The sequence below is a fragment of the Agelaius phoeniceus genome (assembly GCF_051311805.1).
Source record: "Agelaius phoeniceus isolate bAgePho1 chromosome W unlocalized genomic scaffold, bAgePho1.hap1 SUPER_W_unloc_1, whole genome shotgun sequence".
NCBI lineage: Eukaryota > Metazoa > Chordata > Aves > Passeriformes > Icteridae > Agelaius > Agelaius phoeniceus.
The window spans coordinates 1,239,697-1,258,856 of record NW_027509866.1 but is presented as its reverse complement, the minus strand read 5'-3'; the positions used below and the strand labels follow the sequence as shown (position 1 = coordinate 1,258,856).

The 19,160-nt window shown below is 50.6% G+C and overlaps 1 pseudogene; it reads right to left on the bottom strand.

The window, feature by feature from the left end:
* Window positions 1-19,160, bottom strand: part of LOC129133491 (uncharacterized) — a 264,314-nt pseudogene that overhangs the window by 24,860 nt on the left and 220,294 nt on the right.

Below are 19,160 nucleotides of genomic sequence, written 5' to 3'. Positions count from 1 at the left end.
GCTAACCCACCCCTTTTATCCCAGTTAACTTCATTAGCCATAGCTGCGGCCCAATGAAGGACATCGCAGCTGCAGCCCATCAAGGACAACCGGGACCTACCGGGGCAAAGCCTCTATACAGATATTCAAGTACAATACTTCTATTTTGCTAGGACTCAAAGGCAACCTCTACTATACAGAGCCCCAGTGTTTCAGCAGCAGATGACAAGAGACCCTCAACATGCCAAGGTCAGCTGGACCAGTCAGGTGGCCCCTGGGGGGCCAAACAAGCCAGACCTGTTCAGTGTTCCATTGGTTTTTTGGGACCCCATAGTGTCACAATGATGCCTTGGATCCATGAGGCCCCACAGTGCCCTAATGGTGACTTGTTTCCATGGGGTCCCACAGTGTCACAATGGCCCCTAGGTTCCAGAAGGCCCTGCAGTGTTACAATGGTCCCAACAATTCCATGGGGCCTTGCAGTGTCACAATGGACCTTTGGTTCCATGCAGCCCTACGGTGTCACAAAGGCCACTTGGTTTCACGAGGCCCCACAGTATCACAATTGTCCTCTTGGTTCTGCGGGGGCACCCAGTGTCTCAATTGTCTCACTGGTTCCATGAGGTCTCCACAGTGTCACAATGGTCCCTTGGTCTCTCAGGGCCCCACAGTGTCACAATGGTCCCTTGGTTCCATGGGCCCTGTGCTGCTGCATTCCCCCCTCCCCTTCTCAGCCCGCCCTGCCAGCTGAGAAATGCTCCTTGGGGCTCGGCCTTGGCCAACAGCCCCTGGGCTCAGCTCCTCTGCAGCTCATCACAAACACTGTCTGCTCCAGGCACTGCTGCTGCCCAACCAGCTCCTGCTTTCTGCAGGAGCAGCCCTGGGAACTGGTTTTGTTCCCTCAGTGGCACAACATCCCTGTTCTCACACTGCCAAAGAAAGCTGTGGATGCCAAGTGTGGCCAGGATGAGCCATTGCTGGCACTGAAGCCCCTCTCTTGGGGCCCTGCAAACAGCGCTCCAAAAGGAGCCCTTGGAGCTCTCCTGGGCCAGCCACTCCCTCTGAGTGGGGCCTCTCCCAGCCGGGAACTCTCCCGTTTGCTGCACTCGGGGATCCCCAACAACGACGGAGCCTGGGCCGATCCCCCCATTCCTCCAGGCTCAACCCTTCACCCACTGGGGAGATGCCAAAGGATCCTCAGGGAGCATTTCCTGCCCTCAGGGGAATTTCTCCCAGGTGCCTTGCACTGACTCTTTGTGTCTGTGTGCACACAGGAGTGCCTGTGTTTGGGAAATGTGGCAGAAATGCTGCTCTCTGAGGTGTTTGAGTGCCTTGGAAAGCTGAATCAGTGAGGCCTCTAAGTGAGGTTACATCACGAGGAATAAGTTAAATGGTGTTAAAAGCTTTTTTTGCTAAGTAAAGTTTAATATAAGTTATAATCTAAGTTGAATATTGTTTCATTTTTTTTCCACCATTAAATCATTAAGTCATAGGTTGTGAGTTAGGTTAAGTACTGTTAAGTGCTGTTCGTTTGCTAAATTGTGAAGTTGAAGGGAACAGTTAAGGTTAAGGTCTGAGTTAAGTCCTGTTAAGTGTGAGGCCTGTTAAGCTTTTTAGCCGTATTCCTTTTATCCTTGCCCTCACTCTCCTTGTGTCTCATACACTCACACAGGGACAGTTCTCAGTTCATTTCTGGTTTGATTGCCTGGATTTGGTTTGGTTTTGCTGTTTCCTTTCCTTGGTGTGCCTGAAGTGTCCAGTCAGGAGCAGAGTGACTCTTGCCAAGGAACTTTGTGCTGCTGTCCCTTAATATTCAATCTGATTTTTGCTGATCCCTTGCTGGGGATTTTTTCAGCGCTCTCAAGGCCTCGTTGGTACCAGGGTGAAGGAGTCCTGGCCCAGGCTCTGGCCCTGGGGGACACGGGGACGCTGCCGGGGGGTCCCTGTCCCCCTGTGCCACCCCCAGGGCCCAGGCCCCCGTCCCCGTGTCAGGCTCTGGGGTCGATCTCGTGGAACATCCTCCGGGGGAGGCTGCGGCGCCGGGGGCGGAGGGACCCGGGGGGACAGGGGACCCCGCTGTGCACGAGCAGGGTTGGACTGCTCTGGGGGGAACTGTGAGGGGGGCCGGGGCAGAGTGACCTCCCCAGTGACCTCACACAGCCCCTGTGATGTCACACAGCCCCTGTGATGTCACACAACCCCTGTGATGTCACCCACCTCTTTTGCGATGTCACACAGCCCCTCTGGTGTCACAGAGCCATCTCTGTGATGTCACCCTGGAATGTAATGCAGCTGCAATGTGATGGCTCAGAAGACTCTGTGATCTCAGAAAGTCACCCTGTGATGTCAGTCTGTTCTGTGATGTCACAGCCTGCTCCATGATGTTACACAGCCACCCAGTGTTGTCACAACACACTCTCTGATGTCACCGAGCCACTCTCTATGACGGCAGGATCTGCTCTGTGGCCTCACTCCCTGCTCTATGATGTCACAGCCAGCTCTGTGATGTCACAACCCCCTCAGTGATGCCACAAAACCCTCTCCGTGATGTCATACTGCCACTCTGTAATGTCACAGCACACACTTTGAGCTCTCAGCCCCCTCTATGATGTCACACAGCCATGCCATGGTGTCACAGCCTGCTCTGTGATGTTACACAGTTCCCTCTATGATCCTGTAGCTGCTCAATGACCTCACACAAGGAACTCTGTGATGTCATTGCCCAATCTGTGACCTCACACAGCCCACTCTGTGCTGTCACACTGCCCCTTGATGACATCACAGCTGCTCTGTGCCTCCATGACACAGCCACAGAGGAGCTGCTGGGACACAGCCCCCTCTGGGACATGCCACAGCCCCTGCCAGTGCTGAGCCCCTGGGAGCTCTGTCTGTGCCCTGCTGGTGTCCCTGAGGGGCCCTGGCAGTGCCCCAGCCCTGCTGGGCTGTGCACAGGAGCTGCTCCTGGCCAGAGCTGTCTCTCTGCAGCTCTGCTGCCCTTGCCAGGAGCTGCCTCTGGGCCAGGAGCCCGGCCCAGCTCAGCAGCACAGACACAGCACAAGGACTTTAATGACCCTCTGGGGCTTTGGTGCTCTTTGTGTCTGCCATGGCCAAAGTGCTGCCCAAGTTGGCTCTGGCAGGGCTGTCTTGCAGCTGCTGCCCATCCCTGTGCCCTGTGCAGCCCAGGCTGTCCTACGGTGTCCCTGCCCTGCGCCTCTGTCCCTGCAGGCTGTTGGCATCCCCCGGCTGCCCCACCTGGCTGGGCCCTTCCTTTGCTGACAGCTCTGCCTCCTGCCTGCCTCTGCCTGCCCACACAAAGCTTTGGGCTTAATACCAAAAGGGTTAATTCCATTTTTACTGTGCCTGTGAACTTTCAGCACAGGAACAAGCCATGCAGGGGCTGCTTTCCCAGCAAGGATGGCTGGAAGACAAGAAGACATCTGGCTCAAGAATGTAGTGGCAGAAAAAAGAAGGACTGAAACTGGGAACTTGGGGTGGGTTTTATGGTAATGGGTAAATTGTGATACACATTTAGCAACGCTGGTAGAATTACATGTCCACATAAGATTGGGGCTATCCCTCACTAGACCTCAGGCCTGAATAAATGATACCCTCTTAAATAGGAAATTAGTGTTAAGGAGCCTTATTCTGATATTTTAGAGACTTGGTGCTGGCAAGGCCTTACAGAACAAGGAGTCAGCTGTGGGACTGTGCAAACCAATGGAACAAAGGGTCCATTGTGACTCTGCAGAACCCCATGGAACCAAAATCCATTTTGGCACATTGGGGCTACATTGAACCAATTGTGATACACCACATTGTGATACTGCCGATCTAAGGACACCATTGTGACCCTGAGAAACCTCTTGGAACCAAAGGGCCATTCTGACTCATCAAGGCCTTGCGGAATCATGGGTCCATTGTGACACTGCAGAACCAAGGAGATGCTGTTGGCTGTGTGAAAGCTCATGGAACCAGAAATCCATTGTGACACAGCAAGTCCTTATGGAACCAAGGGTCCCTTGTTTAACTCTGTGGCCTCATGGAATCATGAGCCATTGTGACACAGCGTGGCCACATTGACCCAAGGGGCCACTGTGACACTGCAGATTCAAGGAGACCATTGTGACTGACGAACCTCATGGAACCAAGAGTTCATTGTTACACTGTGGGGGCCTGGGGAACCAAGGGGAGCACAGTGACATTGCAGGGCCTCAATGGACACTATTCTGATACTTTGGGACCCACTGGAACCAAGGGGCCATAACAGCGTGGCAGGGCCTCATGGAACCAATGGGACTACAGTGAACCCTGGGGGTCTCCATGGGATGAAGGGTCCAAGGAAGCAAGGATACCATTGTGACACTCTGGGGCCTCATGGAACCAAAGGGCCATTGAGACACTTCAGAGCCTTGTGGAGCCAAGGGGACTACAATGACACAGTGGGGCTCAGTGAAACATATGGTCCGTTGTGACACCGCAAGGCCTTATGGAATCATGGAGACTATTGTGACACCAAAGGCTTCACTGAACCAAGGGGCAAATTTGACACTACAAGGCCTCATGGAAGCAAGGAATCATTGTGACACTATGGAGTCTTGGCAGGTCAAGGGGCAGTTGTCACACTGTGTGGCACCATTGAACCATGGAGACCATTATGACACTTCAGGACCCACTGGAACCTAGGGGCCATTGTGACACTGCAGGGCCTTGTATAACCAAGGCAACCACTGTGACACTGCAAGGTCTCATGGGAGCAAGGGGCCACTGTGACACTGTGGGTCCCCATGGAACCAATGGGCCATTGTGACCCTGAGGAACCCAATAGAACCAAGGGGCCATTTTGAGACGCTATGACCTCATGGAACCAAAGGGCCATTGTGGCATTCTCAGTCCCATGGAAACAAGGAAACCATTTTGACACTGCAAGGCCTCATGGAAGCAAGGGGCCACTGTGCCACTGTGGACCCAAGGAGACCATTGTTATATCACTGGGCCTCATGGAAACAAAGATCTGTTGTGATCCTACAGAGCCTCATGGAACCAAGGGGCCATTGTGATGCTGCAGGGCCCCAAGGATCCAAGAACATGGAACAGGTCTGGCTGGCTGGGCTTCCTGGGGGCTGCCTGACTGGTCCAGATGACCTTGGCATCTTGAGAGTCACTTCTTATCAGCCCCTGAAACCCTGGAGTTCTGTGCTTTCCTTCCTGTGGGAACGAACTGTCCTTCTCCTCCAGGGGTTCATGGCCGAAATTGGGATTCCTCCTCCAGATCTGATTATATCCAAAGACTATTCCTGTATGAAACCTGCCAGGACAGAAAACTCTAGCTGGCCTTGGCCTCACCTTCTTGGGGGCCAACTCTCATCTGCCTTCAAAACACCAGGGGACCTGTGCTTTTATTCCCATTAGAAAAAACATCTTTTATGTCCAGGCATCCATGGCCAAACCTGAGAATCTGCCTCCAAAATTCTTTATATCCAAGGATAGCTCCCAGACAAAAGCTGCCAGGACTGTCCAGATTCCCTTGGCTTCCTGAGGGCCAGCTTTCATCTGCCTTTGAAGAACTGGGGCTCTGTACTGTGATGGTGTTCACAGGGGTTTTCAGGTGAGGGAAGAGACGAGAATGTTGACTCCATGTTCAGAAGGCTTGATTTATTATTTTATGATATACATTACAATAAAACTATACTAAAAAGCATAGAAGGAAAGTTTCATCTCAGAAGGCTAGAATAAGAATAGAATAGAATTAATAATAATGGTTTGTCTCTCGGACAGAGAGTCCAAGCTAACCGGGCTGTGGTTGGCCATTAATTGTAAACACCCAAGATGGGCCAATCACAGATGCACCTGTTGCATTCCACAGCAGCAGATAACCATTGTTTACATTTTGTTGCTGAAGCCTCTCAGCTTCTCAGCAGGAAAAAATCCTAATTAAAGGATTTTCAGAAAACGATGTCTGCAACACTGTACTTCCCTTTCTTATGGAAAAGAACTGTCCTTCTCGTACAGATGCCCATAGACAAAAGTGGGGTTTGGCCTCCCAAATTCTGTCTATCCAAGTATTCTTCCCTGACAGCAGATCTGGCTGGCCTTGGCCTCCTTGGGGCCGTCTCTAATCAGCCTTTGAAACACTGGGGCTCCACCCTTTCCTTCCTATGGAGAACTGCCATTGCAGTCCAGGAACCCGTGGCTGAAATGGAATTCCACCCCCAAAACTCCCCATATATCCAAGGGTTGTTTTCAGACAAAAGTTGCAAGGACAGACAGGTCTGGCTGCCTTGGCCTCTGGTGACTGCTTCTCATCTGCCTTCAAACCCTGGGGTTCTTTTCCTTCTTATAGAAAAGAACTGTCCCTCTTGTCCAGGTGCTCTTGGCCTCAAGTGCTTGACCACTCTATAGGGACACAGGAACTCTGTGCTCAGTGGAGTGGAGACTGAGGACATCAGAGGAGAGCCCTGGGAGGTATTGAAGGGTAGTTTCAGAGAGGGTGGATCCTTTTGACATAGTAGGGAACAGCGAGAGAAAGAAAGAATTAATGGAAAGGGCAGCTGGGGAAGGCCAGACTGGACGTGACAAGAAAGGAATTTCCCTGCCAGGGCAGGGCTGTGGTGCAGCATGTCCCCCAGGAGGAGCCTGGAGCAGCCCAAGGCTTTGTGTGGGCAGGCAGAGGCAGGCAGGAGGCAGAGCTGTCAGCAAAGGAAGGGGCCAGCCAGGTGGGGCAGCCAGGGGATGCCCACAGCCTGCAGGGACAGAGGCTCAGGTTTGCTCAGCACCAGAGACATCTTTGCCTTGTTTGTCCCCACCTGGCATCACTGCCACCAGTGTTCTGCTCTACCTGGAACCCGGGGATGCTTTCTCAGGTGTGTCCCTGACAGGGATCTCTTCAAAGTACAAGAAACTTCAGTGTTTCAATGTAACTGAGTTCTTGAGGGTTCTGTGACATCACTGAGGGGATTGTGACATCACAGAGCAGGCAGTGACATCACAGAACAGACAGTGACATGACATAGTGACTTTTTGACATCTCAGCATCTTCTGTGACATCACAGAACAGCTGTATTACATCACAGTGTGACATCATAGTGTTGGCTCTGTGATGTCACAGGGAGCTTTGTGACATCGCAAAGGGACTGTGTGACATCACAGGGGCTGTGTGACATCACAGGGGCTGTGTGAGGTCACTGGGGAGGTCACTCTGCCCCGGCCCCCTCACAGTTCCCCCCAGAGCAGTCCAACCCTGCTCGTGCACAGCGGGGTCCCCTGTCCCCCCGGGTCCCTCCGCCCCCGGTGGCGCAGCCTCCCCCGGTGGATGTTCCACGAGATCGACCCCAGAGCCTGACACGGGGACGGGGGGCCGGGGCCCTGGGGGTGGCACAGGGGGACAGGGACCCCCCGGCAGCGTCCCCATGTCCCCCAGGGCCAGAGCCTGGGCCAGGACTCCTTCACCCTGGTACCAACGAGGCCTTGAGAGCGCTGAAAAAATCCCCAGCAAGGGATCAGCAAAAACCAGATTGAATATTAAGGGACAGCAGCACAAAGTTCCTTGGCAAGAGTCACTCTGCTCCTGACTGGACACTTCAGGCACACCAAGGAAACAAAGCAACAACAAAACCAAACCAAATCCAAGCAATCGAACCAGAAATGAGCCGAGAACTGTCCCTGTGTGTGTGTGTGTGTGTGACACAAGGAGAGTGAGGGCAAGGATAAAAGGAATACAGGCCACAAGCTTAACAGAGCTCAAACTTAACAGGACTTAACTTCCACCTTAACCTTGACTGATACCTTCAACTTCACAATTTAGCAAACGAACAGCACTTAACTGTATTTAAGCGAACTTAAAACCTATGACTTTGCAATTTAACAGAGGAATAACATTTAACAGTAATCAACTCCGCTTATAACTTATATTAAACAACTTAGCAAAAGAACAACTCTTAACAGCATTTAACTTCACTTAGACCTTGTGATTTAACCTTACCTCAAGGCCTGACTGACTCAGCTATCCAAGGCACTCAAACACCTCAGATAGCAGCATTTCTGCCACATTTCCCCAGCACAGGCACTCCTGTGTGCACACAGACACAAAGAGTCATTGCAAGGCACCTGGGAGAAATTCCCCTGAGGGCAGGAAATGCTCCCTGAGGATCCTTTGGCATCTCCCCAGTGGGTGAAGGGTTGAGCCTGGAGGAGTGGGGGGATCGGCCCAGGCTCCGTCGTTGTTGGGGATCCCCGAGTGCAGCAAACGGGAGAGTTCCCGGCTGGGAGAGGCCCCACGCAGAGGGAGTCGCTGGCCCAGGAGAGCTCCAAGGGCTCCTTTTGGAGCGCTGTTTGCAGGGCCCCAAGAGAGGGGCTTCAGTGCCAGCAATGGCTCATCCTGGCCACACTTGGCACCAACAGCTTTCTTTGGCAGGGTGAGAACAGGGATGTTGTGCCACTGAGGGAACAAAACCAGTTCCCAGGGCTGCTCCTCCAGAAAGCAGGAGCTGGTTGGGCAGCAGCAGTGCCTGGAGCAGACAGTGTTTGTGATGAGCTGCAGAGGAGCTGAGCCCAGGGGCTGTTGGCCAAGGCCGAGCCCCAAGGAGCATTTCTCAGCTGGCAGGGCGGGCTGAGAAGGGGAGGGGGGAATGCAGCAGCACAGGGCCCATGGAACCAAGGGACCATTGTGACACTGTGGGCCCTGTGAGACCAAGGAACGATGGTGACACTGTGAGGCCTCATGGAACCAAGGGACCATTGTGACCCTGGGGGACTCTGCAGAACCAAGAGGACAATTGTGATACTGTGGGGCCTCCTCAAACCAAGTGGCCTTTGTGACACTGCAGGGCTGCATGGGACCAAAGGCCCATTGTGACATTGCAGGGCCTGATGTCATCAGTGGTCCATTGTGACACTGTGGAACCAAAGGAGACCATTGGGTCACCACAAACCCCCAGGGTTCAATGGTCCATTGTGACATTGCAGGGCTCATGGAATAGAGGAGTCATGTGACACTGTGGGGCCTGGGGAACCACAGAGACCATTGTGACGCTGCAAGGCCCCATGGAATTGTTGGGACCATTGTGACACTGCAGGGCCTTCTGGAACCTTGGGGTCATTGTGACACTGTGGCACCCCATGGAAACAAGTCACCATTAGGGCACTGTGGGGCCTCATGGATCCAAGGCATCATTGTGACACTATGGGGTCCCACAAAACCAATGGAACACAGAACAGGTCTGGCTGGTTTGGCCCCCCAGAGGCCACCTGACTGGTCCAGCTGACCGTGGCACGTTGAGGGTCTCTTCTCATCTGCTGCTGAAACACTGGGGCTCTGTGCTTTCCTTCCTATGGAAAAGAACTGTCCTTCTTCTCCCGGCACCCATGGCCAGAATTGGGATTTCTCCTCCAAATTTCCATATATCCAGGGATTGTTCACATAGGAATATTGCCAGAACAAGTCTGGCTGGCAATGGTTTCACAAGGGTCACCTCTCATGTGTCCCCAAAACACTGGGGAAGACTCCATGCTCCCCTTCCTATGGGAAAGAACTGTCCAGCTTCTCCACGAACCCATGGGTGAGATTGGGCTTCCACCTCCAAATTTCCATATATCCAAAGACTGCTCCCAGACAAAATCTGCCATTCCTGACAAGTCTGGATGGCCTTGCCCTAGTGAGGCTCTCACCTGCCTTCCAAACACTGGGGCTCTGTGCTTTCCTTCCTATGGAAAAGAACTGTCCTTCTCGGCCAGATGCCCTTGGCCAGAATTGGGGTTCCACCTCCAAAATTCCCTGTTGTGACAGCCTGGAGGAGATTGTTGGCTCGAAACATTTCATGTGTGGGGGAGGAAGGGGCAGGTCCAGCCATGCCCTGCCCTGGAAGCCCAGCCCTGCCCTGCCCTGGAACACCAATCCCCCAGAGCCTCTATCCCAGCCCAGCAGTGGCTGCCAGTCCCTGGCACAGCACAGGCAATGCTCCACAGCCACCTCTGCAGCCCCAGCCCAGCTCCTGAGGGACCAAATGAGCCCAAGCCCCACCTGGAGGAAGGGCCCAGGGAGACCAAGGGGTATTGAAGGCTGATCACAAGGCAAGCACACATCTTGACCCTACCTCCTCTTGGAATTTCCATCAGAACAGTGCTGGAATCCAGGGGTTGGTAGCTGTGTGTATGTCGGGATCGTTAGCTTGTCAGAGTGACCCCGAGAAAAGTTTGAAAGTCTCTTTTCCCAGCCTGGCGCTTGAAGAAGAAGTCAGAGCTCTTCATTTCTTGGTCTCAAGGTTGTTTATTTTACCTTATCTATACAAAATTTTCTTCTGCCCTGCCGAGGTCAGATCAGCAGGACAGTCTGAGGCATTCTGCCTGCCCCCAGGGTGGTGTTATGTCTTTATACTAAAAACTACGTGTAGAATGTTTACAATTACTTTCCAATACCTATCACCTATGTTAGACAGTGAGCTTCTACTCGAAACCAATCTCTAAGTGCCAACATCACAGCAGAAGATGGAGGCCAAGAAGAAGAAGGAGAAAATACCCAGTTCCAAGTTCCCTCCATGTTGCCTCCTGGGCCCCCATACCAAAAACCCTAAAATCTACTTTTCCACCCCATGATAACTTCACTAATATTCTACTTAAACTGTTGTGGCTTGCTGATTTTCATACAAGGTTGGTAATTTGCTCCATGGGTCATAATCAAAACCACAGGTGTTTTGGGCTCTGAGCCACGGTCTCTGTGACCCCTGGCAGGGGTCTTGGCTGCTCAGGACAGCCAGAGGGATGTCCTGGGTCCTGACATGTGTGCACTTCTCTAAATTATATTTTCTCTCTTTCTGTGTCTACTTCTATATACGTCCTCTTGGACATTTTGTTTAACTTAAAATTGAACAGGCTTAGAGTTTGTGAAGTGGAATGGGCCAAGATAATGCTTTGATAAATGTTTTTTGTTGATTGAATGTCATATTAAAACTTTTGCCAAAGCTTCTCTGATTTTCTGAAGTTCCAAGTAAAGTTCCTGTTTTGTTGTTTTGAGCTCCTAAAAATCTCTTATTGATATTTCTTAGTGCATCTACCTAAGAGTACACAAACAACTGTAAATTCCTTTTAAATGTCTCCTTGAGAGCATTTTTTAGTGGATGTGAGTCAGGGCTTGTGTGTCCTGCTTGGCCCAGCCCAGGCAGGGCTTTCCCAGCCACATTCCACACTCCATTGCCCAGCTGGAGCCGCTGGTGCCTCTGAGTTGTGCTGCCCCAGCCCCAGGGACACTCTCCTTGTCTGCCCATTCCCCCACGCTCTCTGGGCAGGGATGGCCTCACTGGGGGCTGCTGACATCCTCAGCAACTTGGAGGCTGCTGCTGAATTTCCCTGCTCCAGAGGCTTGTTCAGCCTTCAGCTCTTCAGTGCAGGAATTCAGTGTCCCAGGGCTCATTGACATTCAGAACACCTTAACAGGCCAAGCCTCAGGGAATAATTTGATTTAATTTTCAAATCACTTGTTCAGCCTTCAGCTCTTCAGTGCAGGGATTCAGTGTCCCATGGCTCATTAACATTCTTTCATGGTTTGACACTGGCACAATGCCAGTGCCCCCATGAGGATACCCTCTCCCTGGTTTCTGCTGTGAGATGTGACCAGGAATGAGCAAAGCGGGCTTCCACTTGGAAATGAAGAAAACAAAACTTTATTAACTACGCTACAACTGTAGATAAAAAGGAACACACACAGGAAAATGAAAACCTTACAAGTACATTTCCTCCTCCCTCCACCAAATTCCCAACACAATACATCTATTCCCCAAATCACCAACTCCTGGTCCAGCACCACCTTTTAGACAATCAATCCTCAGTTCATCAAGAGAAGAGGAGTCCTTCTTGTACTATGGGCTTCCCCTGGAAACACAGCTGAAGCCTCGTGTGTTTCTGTGTCACTCGTGGCACCGCCCGGAGTACATCTGCTATCGTGACCTCTTCCTTTCATGTCCAGTGCTCTCACCGCTGAACACGGACCAGAGCTGCTTCTAGGGTTGTCTTTTTAGGGATGCTTTGTCCCGATCCAAAAAAGGCACAGTCTCTCCTTTGGGACACCTGTCCCCACAATCTCTCCTTTGGGACACCTGTCCCCCCCATATTTTTTCACCCCCTGAGGCCGAGGGGCACCAACACTGAACCCTCTTGGTTCTGAGGCATTGCCTCCCCCTAGAATGCAGTCTCTGTGTCACAAGGAACATGGTTCTGTCCATGGCTGTACAAAAAGAGTCCAGCAAAAGCCACTCCATCATCTCTTCCCACTAGGATTCTTCTCTATTCTTCCACTCTCTCTCACTCAGCCAGACCTCTCACACTTGCACATTTCCTTCATGATCTTCCACTCTATCTTCTAGGAGACGTCAATGTTCTGTAAAGTTCTCATTCTCTGAAAAGGGGTTAAAAGCTCCTACAAGCGGCCGGCTGCACCCCCCCTTCTTCTCCGTCCCAGCCGTGCTGCCGGCACAGGCCCATGTTTATCCAGTTTCAAGGTTACAGTCCCAGGCAGCGGCTCTCTCTCTCTCTCTCTCTCTCTCTCTCTCTCTCTCTGTGTCTCTCAGGGGGGGCTGCCCGATGGCTCCCTGTGTCTCTCTCTCTCTCTTCCACCCTTCCACCCCGGGGCTCAGGCCTACCTCTCCCGGCCACATGGCTTTTCCCTCCCCCTGCCCAGCCAGCAGCTGGGCCAGAGGAGAGACCCGAACTCTTTCCCGCCGGAAACCCAAAAGGACCCTCCCAGGGGAGAGCCCTGCTTTTAACCCCGTGTTCTCAGAGGCGGATCCAATGTCCCAATGGCCAGGTTAAATGCCAATATTAAAATCTGAATATCCATTGGCCCAAAACACAGCATCCCAAAAAACACATTTCCTGTCAAACCACCACACAGAGAAAGGCCAGGGACCCAAGAAGGAGTGGCTGTGGAGAGCAGCACCTGAGAGACAGCGTTTGTGTCAGCTGGAGCATCCGGCAGGAGCCAGCAACACAGTGCCTTCTGCTGCTGATGGTCCCTTCAGCAGGGACACCTGCAGTACCCTTTCAAGCTCCAGTGAAGACCTCTATCTTACCTTTTAGTTACCTAAGTTAATTAGCTGTTTATTAGATTGATAAGTAATTGATAATTCTCAATTAATTGTTAATAAACAATTGTTAATAAATTGTTGATTGTCAGCTTGTCTTGGTTTGAAAGACAGATGTCTGCAGGACCTCTCTAGAATGGAGAATGTGATCCCCTTCCCTCCAAATTATTATAATTTTGAAATTGAGGGGCTTTCAGGCAAAGATATGGGAAGAGGAGTAACAGTTCTTTACCAATATGTACAGCAAGGCAAACAAACACCACCACCAGCAGCAACAAACAGAAACAGATACCCAAGGGCAGCTTTCCCTCGGCTGCAGGCACTTTCCTTTTGGTGTAGTTCTGGTCACAGCCAAGCAGGGAAGGGAGGCAAATAAATAATGAATAAAGCAATTGCTTGGGAAATTTTAATTATTGTTGAAGGCCCCAAAAAGTGACACAGCACTCAAGATGTTCTTCATCAGTGCCCAGCACAGGACAATCACTGCCCTGATCCTGATGGCTGCACTATTGCTGATACAGGCCAGGCTGCCGATTGGCCTTTTTCCCCACCTGGGCACACCTGGGCTCAGGTTCATGTGTTGTCAATCAGCTTCAGAGCCACTCTTTCCACAGCTGGGAGCTGCAGAGGGTCAGTGTGGCCAAAGTGTACAACCCAGCACTTGGTCCTGTTTACCCTCATGCCAGTGGTCTCAGCCCATGGATCCAGCCTGTCCAGGGCCCTCTGCAGCCTTCCTGTCCTCCAGCAGATCCGCCCTCTGCCCCATCTTGGCATCATCCAAGGAAGGACATTGAGGATCTGGACCAAACCCAGAGAAGAGAAAGGAAGTTGATTAAGGGTCTAGAGAATAAGTCTGATGAGAAATGGCTGAGAGAACTAAGGGAGCTCAGGAGGGCTCAGTCTTGAGCAAAGGAGGCCCAGGGGGAGCATTGTCACTCTCTACACCACCCTGACAGGAGGTTGTAGTAAGATGGGGATTGGGCTCTCCTCACAGACAAGCAGTGACAGGACAAGAAGACACAGTCTTAAGCTGCACCGGGGAGGTTAAGTTGGACATCAGAGGAATTTCTTCACAGAAAGGTTTCTTAAGCATTGGAAGGCACTGCCCAGGGTCTCTGAATATGTTCAAAGACCAGCTGGATGTGGCACTCAGTGCTCTGGTCTGTTTGACAAGGTGGTGTTTGGTCCAAAGCTTGACTCAGTGATCTCAGTGATCTCTTACAACCTCATTGATTCTGGGATTCTTTGAAGTTAACACCTGGTAAAGACAGACAATCCTTTCAAGTTAAGTATGTGTGCTGGTTCAGGGTAAATTTGGGAGAGAATCCCTTAAGGGGTTCCTCTAGGAAGCAGATTCAATCAGCCTCTCCCCTGGCCAGTCGGGGAAAAATACCTCCTTGGAGAAAAGTGGAAAAACCTGTTTATTAAACAAGAAAACCTAAAGAAGATTAATCAATAAAAGCTCTTGCTGCTGGAAAAGAGATGACAAACTCAGAAAGTCCCTCCCCAGGTTGCAGCTCAGCTCACTCAGTCTCTGATCAGTCCCTCTGGTGCTGGAAATGCCGCAGCCCAGGCCTGGCCTGGTGAGCCACAGGTGCAGCTGCCGGTGCTCTTCCGGGTGTTCGGTCCAGAGCAGGTCTAAACAGGTCCAAAGTAAAATTCTCACAGTCCAGGGAACTTTTTTGCCTCGGCTAGCTAAAACTAACCAAAACAAAGGGGAGCTCTGTCCCAGTGTCTGTCCATCTGCAGACAACACAGTCCAGGAGCAGGAATGTGGAGGAGTGAGTGCAGTGTCTGAAAACAAAACTCTGTGCTTCTTCTCTCCCCATTTCACTCTTGGAACAAGTCTTAAAGGTGCAAAACTTATTATTCAGCATAAACAGAACAGATGATTGGGGATAAAAGCATCATATAGTCAGCCTAGGACAGTATGATAAACTATAATGTTTTGTAAAAGGATTTTACAGGAGCTCACATGTTACCCTGACCAATCAATATGATAGACATAAATCCCTAGAATTGTTAACTGTTCCCTGGCCTATTTATCCACAAAGCACACAGTATTCTACAGTTTTAGAGCCATAATGAATCTTTAAAATCATATTAAGGTAGAATTAAATAATAATTTAATTGCCAATAGCAAGAATCCTGTTAAATTGTTTGAGCAGGAAGAGCAAATCCACCTGCCTTTGAAAATTTGTAATAAAGTTAATGGTATAAGTTCTTCAGCCGCAATTGTTTGAGTTGTCTCTGGATATAACATATAGGTAATTTAGCCATGATTTTCTTGAATGGTTCCTAAATTGCACTGTGCTTTCTTTATCATTGTGCATGTTTTCCTTAATTTTCTAGCTTGTGTGGGCAAGGACAAAATACACAAGATACAAATTCATGAAGAATTCAGGAGGTTCTGGATTGTTCATGCATAATCTGTGACCAAAGCCTTGTGTCAGCCATACAGTGCAGTCTCAAGCTCAGCACAAAGATTTTCAGCTTTGAAAAGCATAGTTTTTATAATAAAATATGTTACCTTTTTTATATAGTAGCTATTTCTATGATGCCTGCCTTTGACTTGCTCTTGCATGGTTTAAATGTAAGACACTCCAAACACATGCCAAAAGAACTCAGTCAGGGGGCTCCAGCCTGAAGTAGGTACACCAGTGCTCTGGCCAGAATCTGCTTATCAGCTTTCATGTGACATTCTTACGTGTTACGAGTTGAAAGTGAAGTCTTGTCTTGAATTAGTCTAATGAAACATTTTCCATTTGGAGTAGAGAAGACCATAATTCTAATCTTTTATGAAAGCCTTACAAATTATCTTGAGAAGAATAAATAGAAGATCTTTTCATGTATGTAATTGGAAGGGAATTTTGTGTTCTAGCAGCTTCTCATGATTTATCTTAATGGTGGCAAATTTATTGAGACGACAAAGAGAGGAGCAAGGAATCTGCCTGTCTATGTGTTTCCTCTTGTTGTCTAACAGTAGCTGCATCACTGGAAAATGTGTTGTAATGAGAATATTTTTTTTTTTGGTAGGAGAGTAAACTGTTTTATAGAGTTCTGGATTGAGCCAAATGACTTTTCAAGCCCAGAAATTAAATTTTGAAATGTGTCAACTTAGATTCTAGCTTTGTTTTCAGCTGCTGCTGATGCAGGTTTTCTCTTTTGGTGTCCAACTGACATACTGTATGAATACTTAATAAATGAGTTGCACATAGGGTGGTGGGAAAAGATGGTATATTGCCATACTTTCTTTGACTTAATCACAGCCTGTGCAGTACTTCTAAGGATCTGTAGGGAATAAAGTTATCCCTATAGGTATGTCTTTAAAAAGCTTTTACCCTAGAGAGTTGCCAGAATGTGATGCATATCTGTTATTGATTGTGAAAAATGAGTATTATGTGATTGGCTCTGCACAAGTATTAAAATGAATATAATATGTGTTATGTTGGAAAGTTTTGTTGTATTAATTTTTTTGTAGTGCTGTATTAATCTTTTTAAGCAGTGTGGTAAATATAGTTTTAGGCTATAGCATAGTATTAATATAAAAAATTATGTGATGTAAGATACTTTTTGTAACTAGCACAAGGAATGGATAAGATAACCAAGAAACTCTTCACAAAAAGATAACAGCAACAAGACACCAAAAGAAGAAGTATTGCCCCCTTATCGGGACAATCCAGACTTCTTCCAGACTTCTAGGAGCCAAGAAATTGATTTACAAGATGGGGGGGGGGGCAGCAGAAATTAAGCAGAAGACACCCTTTGTGTGAAAGGAATGTTTGAATTGTGTATGAGATATATGAATATGCGACAGGCTATTTCTTTTAAGGGTTCCTTCCTTTGTTAGCGAAGTGTGCTTTTGTGGCAGAGCAAAGCACCTGGACGTCCCTAATTCTTTACCTTTACTGTCTTTTATTGTCCTAACTTTGATTGTCCAAATTCTTATTGTTCTAATTTTTATTACTGTTTTATTAAACTTCTAAAATTTTAACACGTGATTGGCATTTTTCACACTGCCACTGGGTGAGTTCCCACCTCAGGGAGAGGGAGGACATGATGATCCCACCCATGGCTGCTGCTGGGTCTGAGATAAAGCTGAGCCAGAGCTTCAGCATCTCTCCCAAAATCACAGAATCACAGAATGGCTTGGTTTGAAAGAGACCTTCAAGTTCATTTCATTCCACCCTCTGCCCTGGGCAGGGACACCTTCCACTATCCCAGGCTGCTCCAAGCCCTGTCCAGCCTGGCCTTGGACCCTGCCAGGGATCCAGGGGCAGCCACGGCTTCTCTGGGCAAGCTCTGATCTCTGCCCAGGTGAGCAGGGACAGGACCCGAGGGAACGGCTGGAGCTGGGCCAGGGCAGGGCTGGGCTGGGGATCAGCAAAAGCTTCTTCCCCCAGAGGGGGCTCGGGCACTGCCCAGGCTCCCCAGGGAATGGTCACAGCCCCGAGGCTGCCGGAGCTCCAGAGGCCTTTGGACACCGCTCCCAGGGCTGCCCAGGCTGCGATTGTTGGGGGGACTGTGCAGGGCCAGGGGCTGGACTGGCTGATCCCAATGGGCCCTACCAGCTCAGCCTCTTCTGCAATTCTCACCCTTTGGCTCAGCCTTTGTGTCCCCTTGAGGCGCTGGCAGAGCTGTTGGGGACAGGGCAGGAGCGGGGCAGCCCCAGCATTGCCCTGTGTGTGACACCCCAGCAGTGACAGCCCCAGTGTTCCCCTGTGTGTGCCCTGTGTGTGCCAGGGGATGCCAACAGCCTGCAGGGACAGAGGCGCAGGTTTGCTCAGCACCAGAGACACCCTTGCCTTGCTTGTCCCCACCTGTCATCACTGCCACCAGTGTTCTGCTCTACCTGGAACCTGGGGACACTTTCTCAGTCCTGTCCCTCAGATGGATCTATTTAAAATATGAGAAACGTTCTTGTTTCACCCTCTTTTTGAGTCCCTGAGAAGTTCTTTGAGCACACTCTTAGGGACTGAGTCTGATGCAAAGAGCACCAAAGCCCCAGAGGGTCATTACAGTCCTTGTGCTGTGTCTGTGCTGCTGAGCTGGGCCGGGCTCCTGGCCCAGAGGCAGCTCCTGGCAAGGGCAGCAGAGCTGCAGAGAGACAGCTCTGGCCAGGAGCAGCTCCTGTGCACAGCCCAGCAGGGCTGGGGCACTGCCAGGGCCCCTCAGGGACACCAGCAGGGCACAGACAGAGCTCCCAGGGGCTCAGCACTGGCAGGGGCTGTGGCATGTCCCAGAGGGGGCTGTGTCACAGCAGCTCCTCTGGGGCTGTGTCATGGAGGCACAGAGCATCTGTGATGTCAGCAAGGGGCTGTGTGACAGCACAGAGTGGGCTGTGTGAGGTCACAGACAGGGCTATGACAAGACAGAGTTTGTTGTGTGAGGTCACTGAGCAGCTAGAGCATCATAGAGGGAACTGTATGACATCATAGAGGGGTTCTGTGACATCACAGAGCAGGCTGTGACATCATGGCATGGCTGTATGGCATCATAGAGCTGGCTGTGAGGTCAGAGTGTATACTGTGACCTTACAAAGTGGCAATATGACATCAAAGAGAGGGTTTTGTGATATCATTGAGGGGTTTATGACATCACACATCTGTCTGTGACATCACAGAGTACGGTGTGAGGCCATAGAGCAGATCCTGAATTCATAGAGGGTGGCTCTGTGACATCAGAGAGAGCATTGTGACATCACTGGCCAGATGTGTAACATCATAGAGCAGGCTATGACATCACAGTACAGATTGTGACATCACAGGGTGACTTTCTGACATCACAGAGTCTTCTGCGACATCACAGTGCAGCTGCATGACATTCCAGGGTGGCATCCCAGATTTGGCTGTGTGACATCACAGGGGCTGTGTGAGGTCACTGGGGAGGTCACTCTGCCCCGGCCCCCCTCACAGTTCCCCCCAGAGCAGTCCAACCCTGCTCGTGCACAGTGGGGTCCCCTGTCCCCCCGGGTCCCCCCGCCCCCGGCGCCGCAGCCTCCCCCAGAGGATGTTCCACAAGATCGACCCCAGAGCCTGACACGGGGACGGGGGGCCGGGGCCCTGGGGGTGGCACAGGGGGACAGGGACCCCCCGGCAGCATCCCCGTGTCCCC